General features: G+C 40.9%; 1 protein-coding gene across 1 annotated transcript in view; it reads right to left on the reverse strand.

Annotated features, from left to right (window-relative positions):
- LHFPL2 (LHFPL tetraspan subfamily member 2) overlaps positions 1-14,514 on the reverse strand; it is a 63,703-nt gene extending 49,189 nt beyond the window's left edge. Inside the window, exon 1 of the mRNA XM_081213227.1 lies at positions 14,456-14,514. The gene's annotated coding sequence lies outside the window, so the exon portion shown is untranslated. The remainder of the gene's footprint in view (positions 1-14,455) is intronic.
- Positions 14,515-25,972: the final 11,458 nt, after the last annotated feature.

Here is a 25,972-nt window from a genome sequence, read left to right on the forward strand (position 1 = left end):
CCGAACAAGCATTGTAGGTTGATACATTAGACAAGATAATCTAGCAGTTGTGTGCCAATCCCATTGGAGCATGCCAGTTTCAAGAGTTATGGCCTGCAGCCGATATAGCTAAAATTCTCTGATTCATTCAATACCGTAGGTCCCAAGTTGTTTAAACTGAGTGATCCAGAATGAATCACTCAACCATTCAGTTATTTCTGTAGGCACATATTTGTGTTATCCAAAAATATTTCCAATAATCTGCAGATAAATATTTTTCAACATTCAACGTTTATTCCTATAAAAGTTGCTTGAAAACGTATGTTAAATCTGAAGAATCCAACAGCTTCAGGCTTAAAACTTGATGTGTTATAGTTGGGGTCCCCCAACATAGCAGCCATGAATACTACAGCTATGTGATAGCCAACTTCAGATTTCTTCACAAGTAAATACTATTTGTAAGTGCATTTAGGATCACAATACACACAATAGCTAGTTCACAAAACTGCTGACCTATCCTCCTACCCAGAAATTATCAGAGTGAGTGGAATAACCAATTTCTAGGACTGTGGGGAAGGCATTGTGTCAGAGACTAGAAAAAGAGTAGAAGCTTGTATGTATGTTTCACTCACTGGTGAAACATTTTAAGAACAATCCTTTGCATGATTTCTCCAGAGTAAGCACAGCAAGTCCTGCCGAGTTTAATTAACTTGACTCTAAAGTAAGTGTGCATATGATTGTAGTTTAAATTTTTAACAAGCAAAGCACGGAGATAGAAGGTGCCTTCTGACAAGTACATACGCTGCTAGTGGACATTCTGGGCCCTGGATTGTCTTGTTCCGACAGCAGTACAAAAATGTTTTGCTTCCAGGTACTGGGAACTGGGAGACCTACATTTCTTTTATGAAGCTGTAGGGAATACCCATAGGGTTTTCAGCTGCTGGAAATGTTTACAAAGACTTACTAAGTAGAATTCAAGATACTGTTGTTTGCAAAGCTGATTAGTCATTAATACATTTCCCTGTGACTTGAATGAGACACAATGTTAAAAGTACCTTTGACTCTTGTATTTAGGATTTAGCTGCTTTTCTCTTAAAATTTATAGCTGATGTGGAGCAGCTCAACCTGGCTCCACGATGAGGTGTGGGGGTGGGTGAAGGATTAGTTTTATCTCTTCCGATTACATAATGAACGATTCCCCTCAAAATTCCCAGAAGTCGCTCTTATTTTCTGTAAATGATGTTTCAAGTAGTTGCTGGGGGCGGAAATGTCAGCAGGAAAAAGGTACAGGGGAAATGTTAAACCCCACCTTGCCTAGTTCATCCCAACTGGTCATCCAGTTCTGACCATATCCCCTGAAGATGCTGTTAGTTGTTTTTAAAGGAAGTGAACTCTCAGCACAAGATTAAAAAAAGGTTTTAAACATCATACCTGGTTTTATTACACATTTACCACGCCTTTTTTCAATGGGGCTCAATATGGCATATGTAGGGTTCCTAAGAAGTGTCCCATTCAGGCGCTGATTAGTGCTAAACCTGCTCAGCTTCAGCAAGTACTATATTATTTGCCCTCAGATAATGCTGTGTTAGGGCAGTATAAAACCGGCTGGGTGAACAGGAATCAGTTTTCACAACTTTGGTCTTCTGGGCCCGGGGATTGGATAAACTTGGTTTCAAGGCTGTTGTAATGTACGTGTGTATTCTTTCCACTGTATTCTTTCCATTGTACACAAAAACAGTACTGTGCTGCTGTTTCAGCATACAGTGGCCCAATTCATGCAACATAGTAAACCATAGTTCAAGTAAACTAGCTATGGTTTGTTTGGAGCAAAACTAACCATGATCCCTGGTCTGGCTGTAACACTAAGTAGGGATTGCAGTTTGTTGTTCTTGCTTGTACTGGGAATGGAGTGAAGTAGGAGCTGTTCGTGGTAAATCATTAACTACAGTTAACCATGATGTGTGAACGCTACCAGCGCATACTTATTAATGTTTTTATACCTTTATACCTATCTGCATAATTCTACTCATGTTGCCAAAGTTCAATTTACTTCTCTTATGCTACTTAAAGCAAGGGAGAGGAAAGGAATATTGTGTCACACTGAAGCCCCTCTTCCTGATCACTAGGGGTTCCAGTCTGCCATCCTTAAAGCTCCTGAGATCCATTTGTTTTCAAGCCTATTTTCAGCAATGCAATAGAAAGAAACTTTCCCTATAAGGGGGGAGAGAGAGGGAGAGGGAGAGATGTAAACCAAAGAGCTGAATTCTGCATCTCATTCAGGGGATTGCCCCTCCCTAAACTTGCATAGAATATACACCTCCTTGGGCCCTTCATAGAAGGGAAGTTAATGGTTCCAACACAGAACTGATCTATGCATTCTAAGAAGAATTACATGGTACAGCTTTCCGGGAACTATACCAACTTAAGAATGCAGGTAGCAAAAGTCATGACTGAACATTATCCAATGTAAACAATTCTCTGACTGAGGAAAACTCATATGCGAACAGAAAGGTTTCTCGCTGTAAGAGCTTTACAAGCACCCTGACCCTTCAATAAGCTGCCCCCTCACTGAAAGAGCTGAAAGGCTTTCCTCTTCTGTCTGCTTTAAGTGCCACTTTAAAGGAAATGTACAATATGAAACAGCAGGTATAAGAAACACGGTTAAGTATTAGCAAGGAGTATTGCAAATAAGTCTAGAGCAATTGGAAAACAGAATAAGAGAAAACCTGCTCCAGCTCCTTCCCTGGAGGAAAACTAGCTTTTCATGGTGGTCAGTCTGCTGAACAGAGGTTCCTGGTTGGGAGAAGCAGAAGACTCTGAGCTGCTTTGCCTCCAAGCATCATGAATCATGAGAACTTTAAGTCCACCCTTGGAGGAAAGGCTGGGTTAGGGATGGGGATTGCTACTGCTCTCTTGAGCACTCCACCATTCCAGTGCTCCTTTCAGTGAACCAGATGCAATGCAGCTTCTATTGTTGTTGCTGCTGCTGCTTCCTCCCACCTGCCCATAGGAGAAAATGAATCACTTAGAACAGGGATGTCCAACCAGTAGATCGTGATCTACCAGTAGATCCCCAGCAGATCCTGGTAGATCACAGGATCCTTATCATGTACAAAAAGTTATGTGGAAAAAACTCAAAAGCCCTGTGCAATCCTCCCCCAAAAAGCTCAACAATTCTGGGCAATCCACCCACCCCATGCATGCTCCTCCTCCGTCCAATGACAATGGGTAGATCACTGCCAGTTTTTTTTTATACTGGGAGTAGATCACAGTCTCTTAGGAGTTGGATATGCCTGACTTAGAACCACTCAGCTGTCCTTTAAAATGGAGCTGTGCCTCCCACCTGTGGCCAGCAGGACTCTTTAATTCTACCCACTTGTCCCCAGAAATGGAAGGGAAGAGGACGACAATCTGAAGATCTGGTTCTATAAATGTGGTCCCGGTACTGAGTGCCACTACAGAACAAACCCACTTTTTTTTGCATTACTTATTAATTATCTGGAAACTGTCTCCCACTTTCAATTCAAATGCTCACATCACCCATTTTCATTTTGACAAACTTAAGAAAACATTTGTGCACAAAATGAAATGTAATAACCATCGCTCTGTGCCATTAAAGCAATCCTTGATTGCTAAGCTAGCATGATGTAGTGGTGAGCACCAGACTAGGACCTGGGAGACATGGTTATTCGTGGTCCTCACTCAACCATGAAGCTCATTGGGTGACCTTGGGCCAATCATAGCCTCTAAGCCTAACCTTCCTCACAGGGCTGTTGCCAGGATAAAATGGAGAGGACTATGTATGCCACCTTGAGTTCCCTGGAAGAAAGGTAATATAAATGTAATTTTTTAAAAAAAAACATTTTGGTGCTGGAATACTGCTTTCAGCATATTTTTATTATGAAAAATGGCACATTTAATTTCTAAATTTATACAGTTATAAATTGTTGGGGTTTTTTTTTATTCTAAGAAGTCTATACCCAATACCCAAAATTAGTTTCAGAGCCACCAGCCTTACCAACCAATTGGCTGTGGAGCATGGGGGCAGAGAGAAAAGCACATGTAGCTAAAGGAAAGCACAATGTCTCTTGGTACAGCCTCAAAGACAGATCTTTGTGGGCAAGATATCTAGCAAAATGTTAGAAAAGAGTATTACAAAATAATCCCAAATTCTCACAACAGATTTTAGAACCAGTCTGCTAAGCTACAGGCTTTCTGTTTTTATGGCACAAAGATGATGATTAAACACAAGACCAAATAGTAGCATATCCAAAAGTTAATTAATATTTGAGCTACTTAATCCTACACTAATTAGACAGTAATCCAAGTAAAGAATCAGATTTAATATTAAAACATGTGTAGATAGGAAACTACTCTGCAATAAATTTCCCTTCCTTTAGATTAGAATGCGCAGTCCTAAAGCCTATGTCAATTAAGTCAGAATGTCCTCCCCCATCATCTTCCTCTAGAAACTCCAAAATGAATTCTAAAAAATTAATAAATGGACACTGGATAATATCCACAGCCATTTACAATATTTTCTTATCTAAATAGATTTCTGTTAAAGAGGGAAGATATATCAATGATGACTTAGGTAGCTATGTATCTATCCCTTCACAGCCCTGCATTCCCCCCCCCCAAAAAAGCACCCAAATAATTTTAAGTTATGCAATTTATCACACCTTTCCCATGGTCAATTTTTCATGCTGTAATTTACAACCTTCAAAAACTCTATAAAAGAAATCAAAATACTTCTACAATTATAAGAAATTAAACTTAAACATTATAACATTTGAGTGATCATTTTAGTGTATTTTATAGAAGGTGTCAGGTTTAGGAGAGGAGTATAATATCTTGTAAATACCTTTGTTTCATGAATGGAATATCACTACATTTTACACATTCTATGGAATATACTACAGCAAGGTTTCCCCAACATTTTGGGGCCAGAATGCATATTTGGAAATCGAAGAAAATGTGTTGGGCATCACAAAATACACATTTCACAGAAGTGATGCTGGTGGTGCCCAGAACCCCGTCCTCAAAACAAAAAGCAAAACAAGAAAGAAAAAAAACCTTCACTTTTAAAAAAATGGGTAGGGCAGAGATCTTGGTGGGCAGAGGGGTTCTAATAGCAGTAGCCCATGGGCACTATGTTCGGGAGTTCCACAAACACATCAGCTTTCACACTAGGCATTTAGTTTGGAATCACTATGCCTTCCTCACACTCAGGTTACAGGGATCCAAACAACGTAACCTTTTGCAATCCTCCGTTGTTTTCTTTTTCTTTGTTTTTTTCTTTTTCTATTTTCCTTATTCCTGCAGAAAGCCCAAGCTTTTAGAGGATGGAAGAGTCATGCAAACTTCAAAGATGTATATGTATTAGCCTTACAGTTTCAACTTTAAAAAAATGAAAGTAGAGGCGCTTGTTTTATGTGGGTAATGATAGATCCGATAGGAGAACCTATCATACGTTATAACCTTTGCATGGTGAACACCATGTAATAAACTGATAACCTGGAGCATATAAAAACCATAGGGCTTGGGCCAAGAGCTTCAATGCAGACCCACACTGCTGCATAACTGGCCAGACTGAGATCTACTCTGCTGCTACCCCTGGGGTCTCTGCAGCTGGAAGGAGGGATTCTGGCATATGTCTGGTATTGTTCCCTGGTGAGGAGGGAAGGGTTGTTGGTTGTGTGGTTAGTGTTCTGTGTTAAGGTTGTTTATTGTCTGCCTGTCTACCCTTATGCAAAGAGGGCCTGGTATTATTGCATTTATTGTTTGCCGGTTTATCCTTGTGCAAAGGAGGAATTGTTTTCATCCTTGGAGGGTTTCTGTACTCTTCATGTGTATGAAATGATTTTGCTCAATAAATCGAGACTTTCTCCTCCCTTGGTCCAGCATTTGCTTCAAAGATCCTTAACAAAGAATCCTTTTGCCTTTGACAAGACAGGTAGCTTTCAGATGAACATCTTGAACAGCTGAACTTCGGGTTTGAGCTGACTCGACAGCGGATGGGCAACTGAAGCAATTCCGGGAGCAGGGAATGAATGAATGAAGAAGAGCAAGGGAGAAGGAAAACCTGGGCCTGTAAACAAGGGAGCGGCTGGTCCCAGTGCAGATCCTCCTCTTGAGGGGGCACAAGCTAAGCAAGAGAATTCGGGAAGAAGTAATGGCAATGTCTTCAGAGCCTGAAGAAATGGAAGAAGCAACAAAAAAGACAGAGAGGACTCTTAAAAGCCTATCCTAGAGAAAGTGGTAACAGACCAATATGCTACTTTAAGGACCACATTTTTTTTTCTTAGTAAAGGATGGGGTTGCATTGATAACTGCCAGAACACAGAGGAAGGGGAAGAGGATCTGGCAAGGGGTGTAGCCACTATTGGTACACACCAGAACAAGATGAAGATAGGGAATGGGAGGTTAGGGCTTTAGGAGGTACTCACAGGACATTTGAGGACATGGCAGGGGAAGCCAACTGTTCAGGGGAGCCAGGAGAAGGTGACACATCACCAGAAGCAGAGGTACCCCCATCTCTGCAGACACAGTGGGCTCTGAGGCATTGGGAACAACAGGAAATGCACTCCAGGAGACAGACAAGGGAACACAGCCCAGCTCACTAGTGGACCAGGTGGAGATAATGGGGCTCATTAGGTCTAGGAGGAGGTTTTTGGTCACTCAGCTGAGTAGCTGAGGATCACATGTTTTGTTAAGTGGAAAGGCTCCACTGGAGCAAACTCAGGTGAAGCTATCAAGATTGGGAAGGATAAAAGGGAAGCAAGGCAGAGACTCCGTGCCTGCTCAAGTTTCTCTGTTAATGGACCACAGCTTGGCTGCTTCAGGAACTCCATTGGACTGTGACTTTAGGAATGACCTCAGGTGTTCCAACCCTGGATCTTCTGCAGAGGCAGAAACCTGACCTTGCAGATTAACTTTGGAGCTTGCTTGCTCCCGATTGCTCTTGATAGAAAGAAGGTGGTGTTTAGTTTCATTTTTGAAAAATGTTATGTAGCATATGTATTTCTTGCCATCTCATGAATGTGAAATAAATGATGAGTTATGGGGGGGTGAACCACCCTGAAATCTATGGATGAAAGGCAGTATACAAGTTTAATAAATAATAAATAATAAAAATGTATTGGAAGCAAGAGTAATTTGACAATGGAACTATTTACCTAGGGGCAGTGCTGGGTTCATCCTTGCTGGAAATCTTAAGCAAAGGCTAGTCAGCCATTTGTTAGAGATGCTCAGGATTTCCTACATCAAGCAGGAGATTGCGCTGAATGATGCACCCTGTATTTCAATGGAATGAAAACACTTGATGTGAAATAAATAGCAAGGCTCGCTCGGAATTTTTCTTTCAAATGGCTTCCCCAGGGAAATCAAACCTTCCCCTTCCACCTGCACAGCAGCTATGTCATTGCCAGTAGTGTGGAAAGAACATACAGAAGAAGTGTCATGTCCAAAACAGCGGAAAGTCAATTGCAATTCCATCATTTTATGGGGGCTATTTGGAAGGAGCACTGAAGATAGTTTTCGGGATAGAAAATCATAATGCCAGACTTAAAAAAAAAAACCCACACTTATTTTTTGAAAAGTGAAAAATAGGTTCAAATGTAATCATTTGGGTATGATTAAATTTCCAACAACTTCTTCAATGTTTCAATACCTTCTCCAGTATAAATGCAGCCAATACGAATGCAGCTGGGGACCTTTGGAGGATGTCCTCTTGGGTTTCATTTTACAAGGGCAACGGAAAGCAGAGTGCAGTCAGACATGCACTCTGGAAGGCATCCAAAATGTTCAAGAGATCATTAGCACAACTCCCTTCTTTGTGTGCCTCCTCCACAAGAGGTCTGGAGGGCGACAACACTGCCTTTTCTGCAGTGGCTCCCCGCTTGTAGAATGTTCTCCCCAGGGAGGCTTGCCTCTGGCACCTTTGTTACATATCTTTGGGCACCAGGCCAAAACATTTCTCTCCCCCCAAGACCTTTGACTAATTAAACCAGCTATGGCCTTTTGACCTGAGCAGGGGTATTGTTTTTGTTTGTTTCTATGCAATTTTAAAAAATGTTTTTGTATTGTGACCCTCAGATGAAGGGCAGTATACACATTTAATAAATAATAATATGTTTGCGTTGCACCTAGGCTATAATCAAATCTCATTCTATTAAAACTTTTTTAAAAACAACACCCTGTTTCAGAAGCCCGTGCAAAACAAGACATTGCAAGGTAAACAAATACAAAGAATGGATAGCAAGTGCAAGGATAGCAAAAAAAGCAAGCATCAAGTGTTGCAATGTTTTGCAGAGTCTTAGAAATTAAAAAGTTAGGGGCTTTTATGTTTTAAGACGGCTTGCGTTCATACAGTGAGAAGACCTGAATGCAGCTGGTGTTCCTTGTGCTGAGGGAGGAGTTATTGTACTTTGTCTTGATTTGCTATGGGAAGCAGCAGGCTTCCAGCTGTACAAATGGCACTCTGGCTGCTCTCCACATAAACATTTCCACCTGGCCTCAAATGGAGTGAGGAGGGGGTGGGAAATGATGTAATTTCCAAAGCACTAGCAGAGTCAAAGCCAGGCAACCCATCAATCAGACCTCTGCAAGCCCATACACAAGACCTCTCAAATTACCACTTCACACCAAGAACCTGCTGAAAACCGTCCCCTTTTAACATCTGCTAATCAGATTGCTTCTTAGGAGCCTGGGACAATTAAACCTGTTATTGCAGGGAGCAATGTGGAAAGAAGGGGGATGTCACATGTCTACAGCTGGGCATTTGGAAAAACAGATGGACTGTATCTGAAGCAATGACTCTCTTTGAAATCCAATTATTAAACAGTGAGAATGAGGCCTTAATGGAGCTGGCTGAAAAGTATGAGCCTGGTGCTACTCATCAGCAGCTCCTGTGGCACAGTCACCTGGAACAAGCGTAAAGACTTGAAACTCTGGCCAGTGCCGTTAACAGCTGAGAGAAAATCAATGGTGGCAGCAGCAACAGAGTATTTTCTGCTTAGTATGGTGGGTCAGTCTAATAAAATCAAAAACTGACACTCGCATTGCTGAAAATTCCACTGGCCAGCTCACACGAATTGGAGCATTTTCTACGAAACCCAGTCCGTACATATTATAGAAGCCTCCAGGAAGACTGACTTTTGCATGAGCCATCTAGTAGCAGAAAGGACCCCATCCACGCCCTGTAATGTGCTCTCATTTGCAGCTGTGTGACATCAGACATCGGCACTTAAATTACAAAAATCTATTGGTGGAAGGGGTGGAATGCAAAATTTATACATGCCTTTCAACAGGCTACATTTACAATGATGTAGAACTGTATATAAAACTAGGGATGGAGCAAAGTATTGATCTATGTTTTTAAACAAACTGACCTAATTCACACTTCCCAAATTAATGCACAGATTGGAATGTAATCATCCTTCAAATCCCACACTTTCCCGAGTTTTACAATAAAGTTGTCAACTCAAAAGAAGTACCCAAATGCATAAACATTGTTGTTGGGGGTTTTTTAGGACAGAGTACTTTAGAAATCCATGCAGTGATATAAAATACAAACTTTAATATTATTTATTTATAAAATACTTAAGCATCGAGGTACTTATTTAAATTTTTAGTATCATGCAATTCCCCCCATAAATTGCAATAGATGGTGAAATGGGATAGAACAGACTTCTGAATAAACATGAAAAACTGACAGACCAGAAATAGACTGGTCTGTCCATCCTTAAGTAAAACATCCATGCATGAGAACAATATAGAAACTGTGCAGCTTCTAGGCAATAAGGCAATGTGTGCCTATGAGCCTGCACAGAATTTTTTGGCTGCAGAATTCTGGCCTATTTTCATAGAATAGAAGAGTTGGAAGGGACCGTGAGGGCCATCTAGTCCAATCCCCTGCAATGCAGGAATCTTTGGCCCAAAGTGGGGCTCAAACCCATGACCTTGAGATTAAGAGACTGATGCTCTACTCACTGAGTGTATCTGTACAGAATTTGTTTGGTTTCAGCATGAATGAGACAACCTGAGTATTAGTGAACTCCAGCAATCAGAGGCCAATTGAAGTCTCAAGGAGCCTGGAGGTATGCAGATTATGTTCTCCCTCTTTCTTTTCCAAGACCTATGCAACAGATCCTATTCTGACTAGACAGCTTTTTTATTGTGATTTTTCTATTTATATGTTCATGAGACCCTTCAGACCACAACATTCTTCTTGGTAAATACTGTTGTCAAGCATGCTTGTGAAAGCAAGCAAAATGAGATGTCTATGTGTGTATTTCTTATAACACAATGAGTGGCATCCAGCGCTGTTGTTCCACTTGTGGAATGGCTTTTAATCCAGTGGGGAAATCTGCTAACATAGGAGGAGGTGAGGCTACATCCTCTTATTTCCCCTTTCTACTACAGCCCCATTTCAGAGAGTTGGGAGATGCTCCAGAACAGCTTGGAAGTGTGCTGGGCCCAGGGGTAACCCGTGAAACGCGGTCCAGAATCCGAAGGTTCCGCTAGGAGTCAGTCCAACAGGGCCAAGGCAGGACACGAGGCAGGAAACCAGGCAAGGACAGGTACAGGATCTCAGGCAGGATCTAGCATACAGCAATGTTGCTCCTGCAACCTGGGGCGGGGTCTAACAGCCTTTTATCTTTGTCGGAGTAGCGGCCGGTCCTGATCCCCCGGTGACTCACCTCCCTGTTTCACCTGAAGGTGAGCACTCCTCCTGCGAGTACTCAGGTCTCTCCTTCTCTCAGACCTTAGTCTCTGCAGCTTGGGAGACGTTGGTGGGTTACTAAACCCAGGGGTCACCTCAGCCTCCCCTGACCAAACCGGTAGTGAAGCAGCTGTAAGCGATGGCCCAGCTGAAGGCAACGAGGTAATCCCCGCATCTGGAGCCAGGGCAGGCTCAGGCCCCTGACTCAGCCCAGCTGGTGTTTGTTGCAGGGGAACCTGTGCAGACTGGGACTCTTCAGGAGCCGGCCCCAGACCTGGTTCAGGTGATGCCTGAGGCAAAGAATCCAGTGCAGACTGAGTCTCCTCTGGTTCCAAGCCCGAGTCCCAGGCCATCACAGGAAGGTGGCAGGGGGAGTTGTAGTACAAAGAAAGAATCGGGGAAAGGGGAATCACCCTCCCTCCCTCTGCTAGATCAAAAGCTATGGCACAAGCATTGGATTTCCTCCTATGAAAACACTATCTTTAATAAGTTGAACTTCATTAGTGCCATGATCAAAATGCCTAGAACGTTAACCATACAGCTCCAAGTTCTGCTTAACAAGGGGAAAGCTCGTTCCTGTCCTCCTGTTGAGGCAGTGACTCCTCCTCCTTCAGTGCTTATATGTCACAGAATGGCACAGAAATGAGGCTGCCCACGGCCCCTTGTGCAGCATCCTAAGGGCCAAAAAAGGTTCCCTGTATATCTGGCTGTGTCCCTGCACCAGGAAAACCTGTTTAAGAAGGGTGTTTGGAGTGCTTCAGGAAAGAATGGGAGCAGAACACTTACTTCACCCAGCATGCTGCTTTAGCAGCTGGAGCAGGAGCAGGAACTTGTGCCACAAAAACCCTGGATAAGACCAGGTTGCCCCAGCACTGAAGCAAAATGATTGACAGCTTAATTAAATAAGGGGGATTAAAATGTGGCAATTCACAGGAAGGAAAACCAAAGGCCAGTCACCAGAGGATAGACATTTTAAAAATGTTAAATTTTGAATGGCTATGTAAAAAAAATATTGCCTCAGCATATGTGTCCCCCTTCTCAAGAACCGTTTACATTTATAATGAATCTGACAGCTCCAGGAAGTGACCTGATGTGCATCCAATCTCCAGGAAGAAAAATGCTTAGTTTGATCTTGAAAACCAGTTTGATTTCAATAGTTGTTTTCTACCTCCCAAGTATTGAATTTCCTTTTGTTCTTCACAGCACTGACTTTTCCCAATAAACAAACAAAACAACATTAACTGTGGGAAAGAATGTGCTCTTGTTTAGTGAAAGTTTTAGGCCTTTAAAAGTTCTTAAACTTTCGTGTTCAAATGCATTATTTTTCTGTGTGCACAATCACCCTTTTCTGGTCACAGATTTTAAAAATTGCATACAAAAACTATACTTAACTGCAGAATTCTTAACAAACATAAAAACGCACATCTTTAAAAAGCCTCAGTAAGTAAGGAGGACTTTACCTCACACCAAAAAGGCATCAGGTTTAAGCACCAGAGAAGCCTCCTTGGTAAGATGAATGGTTAGGTTAAGGGGAGAAGCTGTCTTGAGTTATCTTGTATGAAATGTCCCATAACATTTTCCCATCCACAGAATTCTTTGCAACATGCAGAGGTTCCTTGACAGATAAGCAACGGCCCAGAGAACTCTCTGTTATGGGACAGCATGCCCGTGTCAGGAGTTAATGAATGAAGTCAATGGGGAATGCAAATCACTAGTAAGTACAATCAGAACCTAATGAGTATTATTTATGGAGTCTATACTACCTTCAGCATGAGAGGCAGCATGTTTCTGACTATGAGGACAATGATCAGGAGAGGGATATTCCATTCATGTCCTGCTTCAAGGTTACCCATAGACATCTGTTTGGTCACTGTGGGAAACAACATGGTGTAATCCAACAGGGCTCTTCTTAACTTCTTAATGATTTTTCAATATTCCTGGAAAACTTCATCAACTTCATCAAGCTACTTAATGCAGAAGTGATAGTACTAGATGGGAGGATCTAGTACTTGGTTCCCTCTGAGGAAAAAAAATCACTTACCAAAAGCAGACTCTTAGGGGTTGGGGAGTGCAAACAAGCAAGGCTCATTTTTTTGAAATGTGATAGCTATTTATCTCTCATATGAACAACAAACTAATAAATAACAGACTTCCATAATCTCAACTATCATTTTAGAACAACACTCTTGCCTATCTAGTGGCTATACATCATACCATACTTTTAAAAAGCAAATGAACAAAACAAACTAGTTAGGATTATTGCACCTTTGTTTTCTTGAATATTATTTCTAAATGTGTTTGTCTTTTATACTTTTCACATCACAATTAAATATAGACTTTTTAATTTTAAAAAGTGAGCATTTTTTTAAAAAAAACACCTTCCACCCCCAAAAAGATAGTATTTGTCCATTTATTATCACTCAAGTAATATTCGTGGTTCTGGCTACATAGTGAACTTTAATTTTGTTTTTGTTTTGTTTTTTAAAGAAAGCTACACTGATTTATTGCTAGTAATTAAGCAGTAATTTTCTGCTGGATGCAAGATGCTGATCTCATCTCACACAACACAGCTTGAAATATACTCGGGAGAGACTAGGGTGCTTAAAATATTAGAGTTATAGCCTACAAAAATTGGATAAAGTCCAGTAATGAGATCACCCCTGTTCTGCATTGCTTAGGTCACTCCTTTCCAAATATTGAAATGTTTGTTCTTGAAACATGAGATACGTGGGTTTTTAAAAACATATGTTTTCAAAGAACAGTAAGAATAAGAAACAAGAAATCAACAAACTCCTCTACTGAAATAATAATAAAATGCACACCAGAGGAGGGGAAACAAATAAACAAGTTACAAAAGCCATTATTATGATTTTCCTTCATAAGAAGAATGTGACTCTAAGCACACCCACTTTGAAGTAACTGGCATTGAAATTAATGTACTTTACTTCCAAGTAAACATGCGTGGGATCAGAGTGTTAATGTTTTACATTTCTCACTTCCATTTTCAAACAACAATATTGCCAAAAACCCTTCAAACCTTCTAATAATGTTATAAAGACATCGTAATATTAAACGGTCACTTGCTTTCAGGTAATTGTCACTGTGTTCTTTTAGCATTCCATTTCACTCAGAAAGCATTCTTCCCACCACCACCAAATGCTGCGCAATTTAGGATTACATTTCACCAGATGAAGTAGGCTGTGGTGCATAAAATCTTATGTCATAATAAATTTTTAGGTCACTTCCAGACTTTCAGTGTTTTGTGGGAGAGACTCAATCACCTCCTGGCAAATTTAAGTTGTGCAATTGAAGTGGATTTGGGACTCACTTCCCCCCCAAAAAGAACCTGATATTTTAGAGGTAGGAAAGAGACAGGAAAATGCACTGGAAAGTGTGGAACAACAGTTGTTTAACACAATGTTGTATAGCCTCACCACAAACCAGAAGAAGAGCCTGCTGGATCAGACCAACAGCCCATCTCGTCCAGCATCTTGTTCCCTCAGTGGCTGAACAAGTTGCATATGTCAAGAACAAGAACTCCTCCCCCCCCCCAGGCTACCAGCACCTGGTAATGGAATGTAGTGGGCAGCTTTCAGTAAAGAAATGTTACGTTCACCATAAGACTTCGATAATGCAAATGTTATCGGTCTAATTTCTACTGCTATCACATAATCTGATGGATTGTTCCTCATTACATCATCCCCCAAGTTACATTCAGCACATGAAAAAAGTACCCTCCAGTTTACTCACCTGTTTTGTATTTCTTTTGTTGAAACTTTGCATCCCTTCATAAATGCAGGATATACCCGGGAAAATAATTTAGATGCAATGTAAAAATATAGGTATAGCAGTTAAGAAATCACTCAGCATTTCACAGTGCATGCTCCAAATTTTAGAACATTTCATTAGCAGAACCTGTTTACTTCACTGAAAAATTAACATTCTGGATATTTCACAGCATGTATGATAACTTAACACATGAAGTGCTAAACTTAGTTCTTCCTTTTGAGGTATTTGATTTCAGTAATGAGATTTTCCAGATGGCTTACATACAGTTAAGATTTAACAGCCAACTCCTGAGCACAAGATCAATCTTAAGAATCCAAGTTGTGCTGTAAGATCACAATGGTTGATTGTACCCATAGTCATGGGGTGTAAAGGAAGGAGCAGCACCAGCTGACACAGTGGTGTTGGCCCAGAACTATATTTTCTCTGTTAATTCATGTATCGCAAATACTATTGGGCAGTATTCTTTTAAATAAGGGGAATGACTTGTGCAACAGGACTTTCCACCCTTTCCTCTTCTCTCTATCCACAGATCTAATCTAGAGAGTTGGGAGAACCTCTGTGACAGATGTTGGCATGCACCTGGAAGGAGTGTATGGTGGTGGTGATGGGGAGAGAGTCCCATTGCCAAAGTGGAAGTAGCTTAATTACACAAGGAATTACTTAGCACTATGCTGAAGGCAACTGATGTATTTCTTCTAATAGTGATGGCTACTGAAGGCTATTTTAATATCAATATACACATATAAAAGGAAAATACAAACTGTTCTTTGGTTAGACTAAAAATGCATAGGACTGTGGGTTTAGACTATCAACAATGTAGAGCTATCTTCTTCTTCTATTATTATTGTTTTAAAAAATGAAAGTAAGCAAGTGATATGGAACGGAAAGGTAGACACCTTTGTCTGTTTCCGTAACAAATGCCTCCTTTGCTTTCACACTCTGCGCTGCAGTTTGTTTTACTTCCTACCTCTTACAAAATAAATGAGTTCTGTTGTTATAACACAGCAATCCACATTACAAAACAAGCAAGGAAATCCCACACACCAGACAAAAGTTTACATTAAATAAGCAGCCGTTTGCATGGGCAAATCATTTCACAACTCAGCATATGCCCCATATTGTATTCAGGGGAACAAAAGCAACCCTCAGCTTCCATGTTTATAGGAAACATCTGTCTGAAATTTTTACCTATGTACCTCAGACTAAACATATTCTTTTCAACTACCAGGAGATATGGCAAGGCAACTGGTGTACTTACTTAACAAACAAGGAAATAGTACTGAACTTTCTGTAACCTTTGCAGAACAAAGCAACAATGAAAAATATTATAAAAAGCAATGTAGCAAACACTGACTTTAAAGAGGCTAATTTGAAAACGCAGTATGAAAGTACGTATTTCATATACAGCATGAGATTTATAGAGAAGTGCAGCAAAAGCTAGAGGCAGCTAAATACTATGTCAATACTATGTCAATCACTACTTAAGCTCTCAGTTAAGTCACCAGGAGATTCAAACCAGGGACCAGTGCCAGTGGAACAGCTTTCTGGCAGAGGAAGCTATTGGTCTGATCTTTCCTGCTCTACAGCCCAGCCCAAATAATGGTAATTATACTGCAGTTCATCAGTGTAGCTGGAACAGCTGGGGAGCTAAGAAGGGTATAGATGTCCTTAGAGAATTGCTTCCTTCAGCTTTGTTCCTTAGTCTAAGGAACCTGTCACGTAGCAGACGCTTAGCAGATTCCTGTGCATCCCTTTGCCTGAACCTTTTGGACCCCATGAGGCTGCCAGAAGACATAACCCAACCTAGTTCTGGGCAGATCCACAGAATGCAGTTAAAGCATATTCAACGCACACTTTAAAGCACATGGTTCCTTCCAAAGAATTATGGGAACTGTCTTCCCTTTTACTTCTGAAAATTGCATTAGGCAAGACCATTGGCTAGACTGTCAACATTCAATAAGATCATCTGTTCTTTTATTGGGATATTTGAAGCTTGGGTTTTAGATCACTAAGTACAAGTTGGAGGTATTAAGTCTCACACTGGCCGACTGCCTCAGATATACACCTTCATATCCATGAGAGAACAGAAAAATGGCTAACCTTTAACCACACCAATGTGGCAGTTTTAAATTACATTCAGCTTCTATCATAGCTTCAGTATAACTGCATATACAGCGGGCTGTTTTTTTTTTTTAAAGAATCAATGTTTAAATATATTGGGTACATATTTTAAGAATAGCCAGGCCTGTTTAAACACTGAGATGCATGAGACTTAACTCTGGGTGTGTGCTAATTTATTTTTTCCTCTAACTGACCAAGAACTATTACACTTCAAGAGTCAACTCAGATCTCAAGAACAAAAGAAAAATTGAGTTATTGTGAAAAACTGAAGGCCTTTCATTCGTCTCAATTACATGATGTTATGACTAGATTTAACAAACTAAAGCAGCATACTCTGTTTTACCCCTTTGGCATTTCTGCCTCTAGAGAACTGCCCTTGATTTTCATAGCCCTCTGAACAGGGAGATCCACCGCTCACCCAAACAGTTTTTCAAAACAAAACTTGCAAAAATGGTTGCTCTCCAATGCCATGAAGAGAAATTGGAGATGGTTTTTGCCACTGTTTTGAAGGAGTTAACATTGCACTCATTTTTGTAGATGGAGAAATATCCAACCGCAAGGAAAGTGGGAATGTTAACTGTGGTTTAGAGTTCACCACAAAGAACCTTTTCTTTGCTTTTTTAATGTGTTTTTTGTCATTCTAGGATCACACTAGAGCAGAGTGTTTAAATGTTGCTACAGTCTATTCAGTATTTTCATAAAAAATTACAGTCTGTTCTTCTTGTAATAAAACAAACAGAATCTTTATAGTTTCATTGGCTCTTTGTCATCAGCTTTAGAAAGGTGGTGAAGATAAATGCCCTTATTCAATAGCTGAGGCAGAGCACTCTGCCAAGCTAAATCTTATTCTCTGAAATGGATTTGTTTGGCCATTTTATCTAGTTAAGACGATGCTGTATAAATGACTAACAGGCTACATGAAGTACTCCAGATGAGGACATGCTATTTTCCTCAGTTTTATTCTTCTCCTATTATTCTATTCTATTGTTTCAGAAAGACTGATAGTTTATAAAAGAATAGTCATCACATATGCACACAATACGAATGTATATACATGACAAAGGAGGAGAAAAACAGCCTGTTTTGCATTTTGTATTATCTTGACAAGTTTGTCTTCAAAAACAAGATTTACTAGGTACCTGTAATCTTAACTAGGTACTCATAGCTTGTAGGCTAATTCTACAAGCTCACAAGCTTGTGTCTTTTTTATGAAGTACACCCTTATCTGTGAATACCAGTTGTTGCTACAAACCATAGGAGGGAAGTGTGCTGTGGTGCTCAGTTCCTTCTTGTGGGTTTCGCACAGGTATCCGGTTGGACACTGTGAGAACAGGATGCTGGACTAGATGGGCCACTTATCCAGGTGAGAACTCAGTGCGATTACCCAACTCTTATAGAATCAAATGGAAGCTGCATATCTAGGCCTGCCATTTGGGCCATGTGGATTCAACTGTTTTGTTTTCCAAATTCAAGCTTTCTGCATTCCCATATTAAAGGTGAAATGCACCATTATATATCTCGGAGTTATTGCAGAATGTTAAGTCATGTGCAAGTATCACCGCAGTGTTAAAACATGACTTTTTCCTATGGGAACATGAGCTCTCTTTTTTAAAAAAAGGAAATTCCGAAGGGCCCCCACACCATGTAGGAAGTTACCCTTGGCTTCCTGGAATTTTCTGCTGAAACTCAAAAGGGGATGTTTTCCTGACCCTAAAATCTTTCTAAAACTAATGAAAGTACTGTTTTTGATTCTCTGAATTCTTCCTCTTTGTGCATTGCCTGTAGGAAGTAAAAGTAGTTATTGGCTTATTTACAACTTATCTCAAACACTGTCAGGTTAGGCATGATAATTTAGAAGCACTTGCAAACTTCAGAAGGCCTGCTTCTCAAGTAACAACTGCAAATATCACTAAACCCACTCTCTTCCTTCCATGTGGTCAAGAGGATAAGTTTAGAAGAATTTAGTTTTGCTTTCCATGAAGCCTGGATTGCATACAATTCAGATACTGTAGCTTAAAACGAACTCTGGTTGGTTAAACAAGCAGCTTGTTTGGAAACTGACCAGAGTTTGTTTTACACCATGATCTCTGGTTTATCCATTTATCTAAACAATGGAAAGTTAAATGAAACATGGTCAAAGTCCTCATTCCTCCCATGGGAGAAGAAGGTATGGAACACACATGAACCAAGACTCATGTGCACAAAGCATACAACGATGTTGCTTTTGAATTAATTACCCACCTTTCACTTAAAACTTTCCATATTTGCTACCTGCTTGGGCCACTAAATATGTGGATTTATCAAGCACCTGACTGAATGGCTGCATTGAATTTGAGGGTTCAGGTTGCAGGCATGTGTGAGGTGGCATTTTAGAATTTACACCCTTGTGTTTAGAATTTACACCTTCCCTGCAAGTAACCTGCAGCACTTTAGGAAGGAACAATTTTACTAGCCTGAGCCTTACTCTGCTATCTTCTCCATGTAGGCAAAGCAAAACAACATTCAAATACTGATTCCAAACCTGCAGTCTGCCCTATATACTGAATTCTTCACTGGTTTCATCTGACCACCCCAGATGAAAAGGCAAGTGGATATTAAAAAGTCTGTTATAACTGTTCAACTATTTATATGCATACTTCATTTATTTTTCATATTTAAATCCCTGCCTTAGTTATGTTCTATGTTATTCTCCCAACAACCATGTATGACCAGTTGGTTTTAAACAGCATAAAGAGCCCAGGATAACCAAAAGTGCTTTACTTAAAGCCAACCAAGGATCAAACCTAGGTCTCCACAGGCCTAGCCTAACAACCAACTCCAGATGTTAATGGACTACAACTTCCACCATCCCTGACAACTGGTCATGCTGGCTGAGAGCCCAGATGGAAGCTAGAGTCCAACACATCTGCGGACACTATTTTGGCTATCTGTTCTCTAACTGTTACAGCACACTGGATGTGGGCTGGAGTGCATTACCTCCCATATGATTTTTGCATATGTTTGCCTGAAACAAAGGCCTCTTTTCTGCAGAAGAATCAACAAATTTGTTAAGATTCACTGCGGAACAGGCTTTTTGCTTCTGGCACCATTAACAGGAGCACTCCACAATGCAATTGTGTTTTGCAGTTCCCATATACTATTGGTATTACTTTTTATAAACACACACACAGAGAGAAAGAGAGAATTGTGAATATGCCAATTAAATACAGACTGTTGAATCCAACTAAAAAAATTAAGAAGCTTCTAGTCTGTCAATCAGGATATACAATACTGAGTGAGGTGGCCTGATTGACAGCAGCCCACCTGAATTTCAGACAGGAGTCATTCCTGTTCCTTTCTGGTTGGGCACAGAGAGGTGGTGGAAGGCACCAGCTCGAGAACCCCCAAGGAAAGAAGGCTCAGAGCCAAGAGACTGGTGCCGGGACAACAGTGAGTGGTCAAAGGGAGAAGAGGGGGCAGACTGGGAAGAGAAAGTGTCAGAAACTCAAGAGGTAACAGGGTTTGGTGAGCAGGAGAAGGTTGTGGCAAAGTGCAGAAGCAGGAGGGAGGGTCAAGGGGCTGAATGTGGAGGCAGGCAGTTGAAGAAGCCAGGGAATTTCCCCCTCTTGCTGTGACCAGCTCTCCTCCCCCCTGGTCTCCCAAAATATGCAGAGAAATGAAGAAGGTGGAACAAAGAGAGGCAAGACGCCAGAGCCTTAGGCTGCTAAGGAAGTAACTGGGGGAGAAGCCATGGGCATAGTCAAGGGGGGGAGGGGACAGCTGTCCCCCATCAATAAAAATCAGTACAAATCTGAAATTCTGCCCCCTCTAACAATAGCCTGCCCCACCCAACAAAAACCCTAACTACACCCATGAGGGAAATCTTAGAGAGAAGTGGGAAGGTGGGGACCTTCATCCCTAGCAACTGCCTCCTTGGTGCAAGACCTTCTGGGAAGAGTTGCTGGGTTCACTAGGCCTGCCTCTTTATTTTTTGAATAAAGAGTTAACTTCACTGACACCAGGTTTTTTTTTTTATGGCTGATCTACTCCTGACGCTGGCTCCTGACAGCTGGAGATACCAAAGACTGAACCTGGGACCTATATTGCTCTCTACAGACCTTTTGTTATCTGCAGAGGTTTCTGAGAACAAAGGGTTTCTTTTTTGGCAGCCAATTCCCCCTTCCGGCCAGCTGCCCCCAAGCATTATCTACCCAACTCTTCTAGGCCCCCAACCCCTGAAGCAGCTTTTGGAGACAAAAAGGAAAAAAAGGAGTCAAGCTCTGAGTACTCTGGATCCAACCCATTTAAAAATGCAACAAAATCAATCTATAAAGCGCAAAGAGAAAAATTGAAAACAGTGAGAGGCAATCTAAAAGCCAAGCTTCCAAGGCCCGATAGAATGAAAATGCCTTCGCCTGCCTTTGAAAAATAGCAAGAGAAGATGACAGGTAGACAGATCTCCCAGTGAACAGCATTCCCAGAGAACAGCATTCCAAAATGTTGAGGCTTCAACTTAAGGAGTTTCACTCCTATTAAATATTAACCCAGCCTTCCCTCACCTGGCACCATCCATACATTGTTAAGACTACAACCCCCATCATTCTTGAACACTGGCCATGCTGTCTGGGGCTGACAAGAGTTCTAGTCCGAAACATCTGGAGAAGGATCAGGTTAGGGAAGACGGTACTAACCTAAAGTCCAAAAAGGACAGAAACCCAAAAAAGCAGATTTTCATTAGCAGATCTTGATCCTAGGAATAGGGATGGAACACAATGAGAAGAAAAATTCCTTTGAGCTAATGGGACCTATTTTGGACAGTGGTGGACAGTACTGACTAACCTGTGGCCCTCCAAATATTGCTGGGCTACACTGGTTATCTTTGACCATTGGCCAAACTGGGGTGGGCGCTGATGGGACTTATAGACCAACAATGAGCTGGAGAGCCAGAGTCCTGAAATGGGTCTAGAAACACACTAGCAACCAGTGCTGAACTAGTCTATTACTGGTCCCAGATTCTTGATGAAGGAAGATTCTACAACATGTAGATTGGACGAGAAAAAGAAAAACAGCTAGGTGTCAACACCATACTGAAAGCATCAAATCCAACGACTCCAGATGATTTCACTCAGAAAAATTCCTGCAGATGTTAAATAGTACAGGAGACAAAACTGAACCTTGTGGAACCCCACAAGGTAATTTCAATGGAGAGCAACAGTGCCAGTACCACCTTCTGGAACTCCGTGGAAGAAGTTGGGGAGAGGGTCACTTCGTAACAGTATACTAAAAAGAAATAATGCACAACAAATAAGTAATATACTCTACAAAACTCATCACACATAATTCCAGTACTGCTCTAAAACATGCTTATTCTATCACTCTTTAAAATCTAGCTTTTGGTGGTGGTGGGGAGACAGACAGACAGACAGACATAGATGGAGATATACATTCTCCCAGTTTAAGAAGTTTCAAATTTTACCACCACCCCATGCTGAAAATAAGACTGCTGGTTGTTCATGCCCAATTAATAAGGAAACATACATTCAGAACAGCAGGGCCTCCAATCAGAACTAGTATATATCTAAACATAGCCTGGGTTCATACTACCTGAAGGACCATATCTCTCTGTATGAGCCTGATATCTTCTGAGAGGGTAGATTTTCTCTCAGTCCTGCCACCTTCACAGGCATGGACACAAGAGAGGACCTTTTGGGTAGCTGTTCTCTGTTCTCAGATTGTGAAGCTCCTCTTCCACAAGAGGCTAGGTTGGCTTTCTCTCTGCTTTCCATCCACTGGCAGACAAATACTTTTTTTTTTGTTCCACCAGGTCTTTGGCCAGTAACTCTTGTTGTGCTAGGATCTTCTGAGAATGGGTGTTGTACTTTTGTGTGTGTGTGTGCACTTTAAATAGTTTTCTAGTGCTACTTACTTTTAAAAATATTTATAGTGCAGAACCACTTTGGCTTCTGCACTGGGAGAAAGGCAAGATAGAAATTTTATATATAATTAGCAACCCCTCATCATTAATAGTATACTGTATTCAACTGCTTTATTTTCACCTTTCCTTTCAGCTGCTACTATGATGCTAAAATACTAAATGAAACTCAGTATCTACAGTAGAGTCCCAAGGGCTATTCTCTGTTCTGTAGCAAGGCCTGCCTGCAGTCTCTCTCAGAACATCTAGAGTTGACAGTTTTTGAATTTGTCTGGCTAAACAAAGGATCCCCCTTTCTTCCTTGCCAATAGAAGGAAGGATTTAATGCACCACCGGGAACCAGAAGTCTGAAACTCAATCCAACATTTTCATAAAATGATTCACAGACATTAGTTTTCAAGGCAGAATATGAGAACTCCTTAAAGAAACCATGAACTGAATAAAGGTGGATTCATTCAACTATGTCCTTGCCCAAACTGACATTTTACAGGCATTTCATGATGGTTATCCATGAGCTATCTGATCTTGCGTAAACCTGAATTTGGCAGCCTTCATTCCAACACACCTGAAACTAACTGGAAGACTAGGTTACAAAGAGCCATCAATTACAAGGCAACTGAATTAAGTCAGTTCATAAAGGAAAACTGGTCTGGATTAGTTCTATATATCTTTCCTTAATCTGTATTAGCTCTGTTCAGAGAAAATAAAAAACAGAATAGCATACAGAGAGGTCTGTGCACAAACGAGTACTTTTCACAAGCTGCTTTAACATGCCTTTTGAAGTTATTTTTGCAGCTGGTGTGCCCTGAGATCTGAGTCCTCTGGGCAGTTAAGTGATAAGTCTGAAGATAAGAGACAGAGGATCAAAAGAAATTGAGAAAGTAAGGGAAACTGGGAAAGTTGATGAGGCAGGAAAGACCAAAAGGGATCCAACTGTTGTAGAAAGTGGCCGAATAAAAATAAAATGAATCAGTCTCACACATGCATGCATGTCCTTTTACTGAACATTCTGCTAGTCTTATGCAAACACATGAATGCCATATTTTAAATGTTTGCTGGCCACAACGATGCATAGGTCAATTTTTTGTTTTTGAACTAAGATGGTTAACTCAGTTACTTACACCAATATCTTTACTTACAGTTTTATTAACCAACTACTAGCCGTACTTAAGAGTGTACCACCACCCCCAAAATCAATGTTAGAAGGGCACTTGTTTAATTAACAAAATCTCAAGGGATGCATAGCCAATCTGTGAGTCTGAGTTTCAAGTGTAGATTTCCAAATTAAGTCTGCAGTCTTTTGTAGCAGGCCTGTTTCTTGGTTAAATAATCCAGTATGCAACAACCAAAGCCATGTAAAATAGTAGTTTATTGTTCATAGTATCAATTCTATCTAAATGGGTATTTGGCTTCAGGATATATATTTATTCTCTCTCTCTCTCTCTTTCACACACACACACACACACACACACACACACACACACTTGCTACTTGCCAGTTGGGAAGGAAGCAAAATCAAGGAGTGGCCCAAACATAGTCATGTTCATTAATTTCCAGTAGGTCTACTCTGAGTAAACTTAGTTGAATAGCACCCACCTAGTTTATGGGACGCAGGTGGCGCTGTGGGTTAAACCACAGAGCCTAGAACTTGTCGATCAGAAGGTCGGTGGTTTGAATCCCTGTGACGGGCCGTTGTTTGGTCCCAGCTCCTGCCAACCTAGCAGTTCGAAAGCATGAAGTGCAAGTATATAAATAGGTACCGCTCGGGTGGAAAGGTGAACGGCGTTTCTGTGCGCTGCTCTGGTTCACCAGAAGCGGCTTAGTCATGCTGGCCACATGACACGGAAGCTGTACGCCGGCTCCCTCGGCCAATAAAGTGAGATGAGCACCGCAACCCCAGAGTCGTCCATGACTGGACCTAATGGTCCGGGGTCCCTTTACCTTTTTAGTTACACTTGCTTGGGGGGGGAGGGGGAACCTATAATACTATAAATGGTAATAAATTTATTTAAATGTAACATGTGTTACAACTTTGTTGTGAGAAACATATCTGAATAGATAGTACATTGAAAAATAATATTAAGCAAATTTTTACTGACTTGAATAAGTAACCCACAAGAAAAAGTTCAAAATCACGGAAACCAATGAAGGAATGGAAAAATACCTTTAACCGCCTCCAGTTTATACTACTTAGCACTTTTATTAGATAAATTACCACCATTTAACTACCGCAGAAAACTCCCTAGAGGGAGACTAATCAAATATATCACACAGTGAAAACACACTTCCTTAGCTTAAGTATAAACAGCTTTTAAACTTCAGACACAAACCCCAATTTTGCAAAACAAACACATTACAGTATTCAACACAAAGGATATGTGCAATTTTCCTTGTTCAGCACAATGTTAATGGGATTTCCATTTCTTTCCTGTTTTAATTTTAAGAATGGGCTTTCTGATAAACCTTCCTTCTGCTGTTTCTATTCCTGTCCATGCTAAGAAAGGTCAAGGATTTGTTCTTGCTAAACAGTGGATGACAAAATGTTGTTCATAGTTTGAACGTTGAACACAGGAGTTCCTGCACTGGGGTGATAGATATAAATTATCCAGCCAAAGGCAAGGTTATTTAAGCAGTCATCTTGTGCATAATTACATCCACATACACAGAAAATCAATGGGACATGTGTGTGTTGACAGAGTGCAGGACTGAAGGCCTAATGAGTAATGGTGTTTTAATACATCCTGGCTTTAAATGACTAGCCTTGGAGAATTTGGCTTCATCCACCAAAAACATCACGGGATGGCTAGATATGTCTTAGAACCTTTTAAGCTGTAGGGAAATTACTTTTTAAACTTTTGCACCTGTAGGCTTCTGCATACCAACCATTAAAATTACTATTATACAAAATCAGCAACAACAACACAACAGTTTATCCACATTTAGCTACTGAGAAGATATACCTATTTGGGCAGGTTCACGTGTTATGTTATAATTGTGCATACTCCATCTACCTCTGCCCAGGTCCCCCTACATTGTGGCCAGTTATGCACTAGCATAAAATAGAATAAAGGAGGGCACATGTACAAATGCAAATTTATAAATAATTACTATAAATAGAAATACAAGACATCTCACCATAACTGGCGTGGGGGGTGGATAATGAGCAGACGGCCTGTGTGTCTACTGGATGGTTCTTTATTTTTAAACCAGATAGCCCTGTAACAAATTACTTGTTCAAACAGAGAGGGGAAAGGGGAACCTTTTATGGCAAGCAGGCCAGATCCTTATCTTCCCCATCCCTGGACCGTGTTCCATAGGGTGGGCGCCACTACAGTGGTACCTCGGGTTAAGTACTTAATTCATTCCGGAGGTCTGTTCTTAACCTGAAACCGTTCTTAACCTGAAGCACCACTTTAGCTGATGGGGCCTCCTGCCACCGCCGGAGC

Source organism: Podarcis bocagei (assembly GCF_964188305.1).
Source record: "Podarcis bocagei genome assembly, chromosome: 11".
In the NCBI taxonomy this organism is placed as follows: Eukaryota; Metazoa; Chordata; class Lepidosauria; order Squamata; family Lacertidae; genus Podarcis; species Podarcis bocagei.